The sequence below is a fragment of the Chrysochloris asiatica genome, unplaced genomic scaffold, assembly GCF_000296735.1.
Source record: "Chrysochloris asiatica unplaced genomic scaffold, ChrAsi1.0 scaffold00197, whole genome shotgun sequence".
NCBI classification, from domain to species: domain Eukaryota; kingdom Metazoa; phylum Chordata; class Mammalia; order Afrosoricida; family Chrysochloridae; genus Chrysochloris; species Chrysochloris asiatica.
Genome location: NW_006408715.1, coordinates 646459 through 653083, shown reverse-complemented (window position 1 = coordinate 653083; position 6625 = coordinate 646459).

The following is a 6625-nucleotide window of genomic DNA, read 5'->3' as shown; positions in this document are numbered from 1 at the left end:
CCTTCTAAGTGGGGTTGCTCTAGCCCTGCATTCCAAGGTCTGCAGGGGGCAGAGGCACTCACCAGCATGGGCTCGGAAGTGGGAGCCACGTGCAGGCAGGCAAAAGCTCAAAATGCCTGTAATTCCTCAGTAATTTGATCTTTAAAAAAAAACTAGTTCAGAATGTTGAAATATAAGATCTTATGTTTGTTCAAAGGCTGTCTGTCTACTAGACAGAGGTTTCCTATGTGTGATTGCGCCCCTTTTCCCCGAGACTGCCCTACCTGAGCTGCCTGGTCAGGGAAGCGCCGGAAGTCCTCCCTGGTACAAAGTTTTAAAGAGAACTAATCTTAAATGTATAAAATGACCTCATATCAGAGTTAACCTGTACTTGTATGACATCATAATATATTGTTTTTGATATGACTGCTTTATTAGAATCTGGACAATTTACTGGCAGACAAATCATTTTATGACCCAGTCTTCATTTTTACATGTCCATAGTATTGATATTCACTTATATGTACCATTATAAAGCTGCCATTTTCATTTGGACATAGTTTGACTATGACAAATAAGTACAATTATTAAAACCCAATAAAAATTTTTTAATGTAATTTCATTAGCCAAAGTAAAGTCTATTCTGAGTCCTGAAATACAAAGGCTCAAGTTATCAGTGTATATGACTGATGATTTTATGGGTGATACCTTAATGTTATGGGTTAATACATTGGACTGTGGTTCAAGGTCGGTGGTTCACGCTCACCAGCCACTCCTCTGAAACCTACATTTGGTCACTAGGGGTTGGAACCAACTTGACAGCACTGAACAACAACAACCATGATATGATATTATATTTTGAATGTAATGGTTTAACTCCCATTAAGAGGCAAAAGTAACTTCAGTATATAAATGGTCTGAAAGAAATGCCTAATTTTTTTTTTTTCTGGTAAGACAATTAGTCTAAAAACAATGTTTATAAAATAGTTACAAAAAATAAACAAGTAACAAATTTATATAAAATGATGCATTATGAACTAAGGTAGAAAATTACACAAATTCATGATTTGAGCCAACTGAAGACACAAGAATAGATCAGAAAGAACACCAGTTTGAGGTAAACTCCCATGAATTTTGCAGTTTAGTTACCTCTTGTTGATATACATGTACTTATACTATGTCTCTGTAAAAAAAAAAAAAAGCTCATTGTATAACTAGATAACAAAATGTAGAAATGTAGTATGCAATGATTCATAAATAGAAAATAAAAACAATGAAGCTCAAAATTATAAGTCAGCCTTTTGAAAAGTAAATATACAAATCATAACAAAAAAGCCTAAATGTCTTTGGATCAACTAAAGATTTCAGTATTACAATTATCAGGTTCTTCATTGGGTTGTTGGCTACCAGACAGGAGCTCTAGATACAAGAGTTTTGCATGTCCATTCTCAGTTAACTTGCTGTATATAAAACAAGATATAAGAAGAACAGAAGATACTTCTTCAAAGAAAGACCAACATGAAAAATACAAAACAATAATGGCAGTCCGACTGATTTACTACAAGAACAAGTAAGTTGCTCACCCAGGAGACATAAAGGCAAGTGGTTGGGTCCCCTTAAGACAAACCCCCTTCCAAGACTGAGACTCAATGGGAGTACACAAGCAGACATGTGCTTTGACTAGTGACCACGTTGATCACCGATAAGGGGAATCGAGGGGAAAACAGCAGTGAAGCAGCAAGCTAAGCCCTACCACATTCAATAGGCTCCTGTGAACCCAGGTGGAGACCTGATTGGCCAACAGTGTGGCAATACCTGGGGATTCCTAGGCCCAGAGTCAGTGACACAGCCACCTAGGACTAGAGTAGAGAGTGAAGCATCCAGTGAATAAGAAGTGAGGGCATATGCATAAGAACACCCACACTTGCAGATAATACCCACTCAACCTGGCTTCAATGGCTGGATGATCAGAATTCAACTAGAAGAAGAAAGAAGAGGAAAAAAGAGTAATCAGATACAATTTGATGAACTTGACCTATACCTATGGATGCAGTAACTCAAAAGAGTGAACAAATCTTTACAGCGAGTATCATTCCCACCCCCTCAATACACAGGGTGGGCAGGAATGTGCAACTTGGACATTGGCTACCCAAAATGGGGGGTTAAAAAGGCAAGAAGTGGACGGCTTACAAGCTTTCAAGAGGGAGCCTAGATCCACAGGGTGCTGAGGAAGGCAGAATCTCCAGAGTAGTATCCAATCTATCTGGGTGGGGCTGATGAAAGGAGATGGGGATGGCTCTCATGTGGCACAATAGTGAATGATTGCTATCAGGGCTGATTGTAAGGGTTGGAACTGTAAAGGTAGACATTTTGTAGGAAAAGAAGGGGAGTGGTTGACTTTGCAGTCCAGGAGCGGAGGTCCCTGGGACCGTCAAGGGAGAAGAGTGTAGTGCGGAATCCTACCCAGAGAAGCAGTGACGCCAGAGAGGGAGGCAGAGACGATGACGTGGAGAGATGGAGCAGCTGGGGACTCTAGACCCAGAGAGGAAGAGGAGCTGTGTGCTGACAACCGGGGGTGGGGGTGGGGGGGCAGGCTTACAGGGTATACCCTTTGGTTGGTTGATGTTGCATGGAAGGGATTGTAATCATGGCAATGAAATGATATGTAATAGGATTAATGTTTAAGTTAGTGTTCTCCCATGTAAACTATCACAATTCACAATAAAACGTTTAAAAACAAAACAAAACATGCTATAAACTTGGATCTTGCATGCTTCATCCATAGTGCACATGCTTAGCTTGGAATCATTGCAATGTACCTAAAGTCTTCCTGCAGAATTATAGCACCTCCTGCAGACTTTAAGCAGTAGGCCATGTAGCGTCCAGAGGCAAATCCTTTGCCATCGTGCATTACTACAGCAGAGAAGTCATACATAAAGCATCTGGTCGCAGGGATTTCAGGGACTCCCTACAGCAATAGGGCACCATGTTTAAGGGTTCCTCAAAGCCAGCATGAACACCAATCTTTTCTCTGTTATTACATCCTGACCATCTGAATTGTTTGAGGTGTAGTCTGAGAAACTGAGGTACGTAGCATATCATAAGCTGTTTCTGGGCCACTGTGAGTACAACTGTTTTTAAGGAAAACTTTCTATGCTTTGTAGCCCACGCTGGAGGGACCATCTGAGTACTCACCCCAGTCCCCAGTCTCTAGCCCTCACTGCCTCTTTGGTGGTGTCAACCTTAACTGTTTCAGTTTTTTAAAATCTAATTGGATTATCCTTTTCTGGAAAACCTCAAAAAGACTAGTCAGTACGTTTTAAAATAAGATCCATGATCCTTGGTGGCTGGATTCATCTCTCTTCACTATGCAATACTCTTAATACTGGTTTCTTTCAGTTCCTTTATCATAGCGGGATCTTACTTGCCTCAAAGACTTTGCACATGCTCTTTATTCTGAGTAAACCTTCTTCCTCTTTTTATTCAGCTAGCCCAACCTCTGGAGGCTTGGGTTAAAAGCCATTTCTTCAGAGGGTTTTTCCTGATTCTCTGTTGAAATTGGTTGTTGGTGGTTATGGGCTGTGGAGTCATGTCTGACTCATAGTGACCCTGTATAGGGTTTCTGAGGCTGTAAATCTTTATGAGAGCAGAACACCTCATCTTTCTCCTACAGGACAGCTGTTAGTTTCGAACTGCTGACCTTGCGGTTCGCAGCCTGATTTGTAACCACTACTCTACCAGAGCTCCTTTAGGTCTCTCTTATTATACTCTCATAAGCATATTGTGTGCCTTTCCTGGTAACAATTACCATAATTTGTTATTAAACATTTATTTGTGTGATTATTTGATTAGTATCTATCTTCTTCACCTGAATGGAAGCTCCAGAAGGACCAAAGGTATATATTTTATTCACTAATGTATGTATATGGCCCACAGTTTTCATGGTGGACTCGAGGTATTATCAAAGTGGAAACATTTACAGGACTTTTTCTGTGGAGAGAGTTTTTGGTTAGACACCCAAATTTGAGATTTCTCTTTCAGTCTGCAACCTGAGTTCTGAGATGGGCAGGGACAGTGACTTTATTGTTCATTTCTCTTCTCATCTACTTGTGACAGAGGTTAGCTGGGAGGGGAATGAACTCTGCTGTGACTGAAGTGGAAAAATCCCCTCCTGGACAAGGTAATTGTGGTAAAGCTGGAGTTTTGCAAAAGACCCATAGATGGGCCAGAGCACTTACTTGGAATGAAAGTGCAAGCATGCAGATTCTGCTGGGAGGGGAAACTGCATGATGAATGGAAACTCAGAAATGGGCGGAGAGAGGCTCTAGGGAAGTTCAGATGAGGTGACGCTGGCAGCTTTATAATTCTGCTTTCAACATCTGCTGTGTCCATATGGTGTGCAGGGACCTTGCTGGCTGACTGAGCCAAGGAGGGAATACAACTCCCCAGTCTTTGTACATTATGGACTGTGTTTGGTGGGGAACAAATTACCCAGCTGCAATTTCCAACTCTGTTTTAAAAGTCAACACATCTCTGGGATTTATTCCCAAAGGAAATTTTAAGTACCACTGTCTTACTGGGAGATCTTCCTACTTTACCCCTTGTTGCTTTTGTTGTTATCATTAAGTGCCATCTAATCAGTTCCCAACTCATAGCAACCTTGCATAGCTTAAACTGCTGACCTTGTGGATCAAACTGACCTTGCAGTCCAGTGCGTTAAGTCGCAACACCATACCAGGATTCCGTATTGCTCTCTTACTTAACTACATTTTTATGTGGCTCACATTATATTCCTATTGGACAGTACTGGTCTGAGACATGTTATTTTCAGTTTATTGTACACTAAGTAAAATAACATGTAAAAATTTCTCATAGAAAGCACATGGGTATCCAGGAATATGCACATATACCTACTTCCTAGTTTAAAACATTGCTCTAGAGTTTAATTGTTGTTGTTATCATTAAGTACTCTCGAGTCGGTTCCGAACCATAGCAACCCTGTACAGGGTTTTCTAGGAGCAGATGGTGAGCTTGACCTTCCAATCTTGAGGTCAAACTGGCTTTGCAGTCCATTGCATTAACCCCCAGCGCCATACCAGGAGTTTAATAGCTGCATTCTTTCTCAAGAGGAGCCAGATAACATAATAGTTAATTAAATGTTTAGTTGGAAAGGTTGGCAGTTCAAACCCACCGAGCAGCCACAAGGGAGAAAGGTGTGATGACTGGTGCTCTGTTCCCATAAAGATCGCAGCCTAAAAAACCAGAAGGGGCAATTGTACTCTGTTACATAGGGTTGCTGGAGTCCATGTGTAGCTCTGTAGGATAAGCACTCGAACCTCAAGGTCAGTTTGAATCACAAGGTTGGTTCAAACTCATCAGCTGTTCCTCAGCAACCCTATACAGGTTCAGTATGAGTCAGAACCAACTCAACAGCACTAAATAACAACAAGAATATATGCATTTAAATAGGTTTGGTGGTACCTAGCAGAAACCAAAGGACTTACCTGTGACTCTCTCCTTAGTGCTATAATATATTTCCCCACATGACTTTCTTGTAGAACTGTTTTGGGAAAATATTTTCAGAAATTTAGGAACTTCCTCCCCTCCCAAGAAATATGTACTGCCATATCCGGTCATTTCACTGCCTTTTGAGCAAAGATTGTTCCCCGCTGGGGTAACCTGGAAACCCGAGGCAGATAAACATAAAACAAACAAACAAATAAATGCATATTCTCTGGGCAAACACATGCAATTAATTACCAAGCTACTGAAAATACTGCTGAAATTCAGGGATCACATCAGTTCAAAAATTAGCCCTAAAAAAAACACTTAGCCAAATATCTATTTATATTCATTCAGCAAATATTTACTGAATATACTGTAATATACTGAATATACTGAAAATACTGTAGTCCCAAGCCCTGGTGTGGTGCTATGGGTTAATGTGCTGGACTACAAAGTTGGTTTGAACCCCAAGGTCAGAGGTTCAAGCTCACTAGCCACTCCTTGGAAACCCTATAAAAGATCACTATGGGTTAGTACCGACTTGACAACACTTAACAACAACAACAACAACTCTGTAGTCCTGATGTGGCAATGTAGGACAAGCACTGGACAAAAAGTCCATTTGAACCACAAGGTCTGTGGTTTAAACCCACTAGTCACTTCTTGGAAACCCTATACAACAGGGGTGGGGAACATCAGGTCTGCAGGCCATATAAGGTCACGAAATCATTTGGTCTGGCCCTGCCAAGACAACTGCAGTCAGGACTCAAAATGCAATAAATCTATGAGTTTTTTCATAGCAGCATAAATTTTTATTAAGTGATATTATAAATATCCAAATGGCCCTTGGCAGAGTAAGTTTCCCCACCCCTGCAATACAGGGTCACTATGAGTTGGAATGAACTTTATGGCATTTAACAACAAAAACAACCTTGTACAAATAGGTACCTAGTGTGGCACTGTAGGATAAGCGCTGGACTGCTAACCACAAGGTCGGTGATTCAAACCCACCAGCTGCTACTTGGAAACCCTGTACAGTGTTGCTGTGAGTCGGAACCTACTCAATGATACTTAACAACACAATTCTGTACAAGGCCTCACACTAATGGTGATGGTAGTATGTGCCATCGAGTTGCTTTCA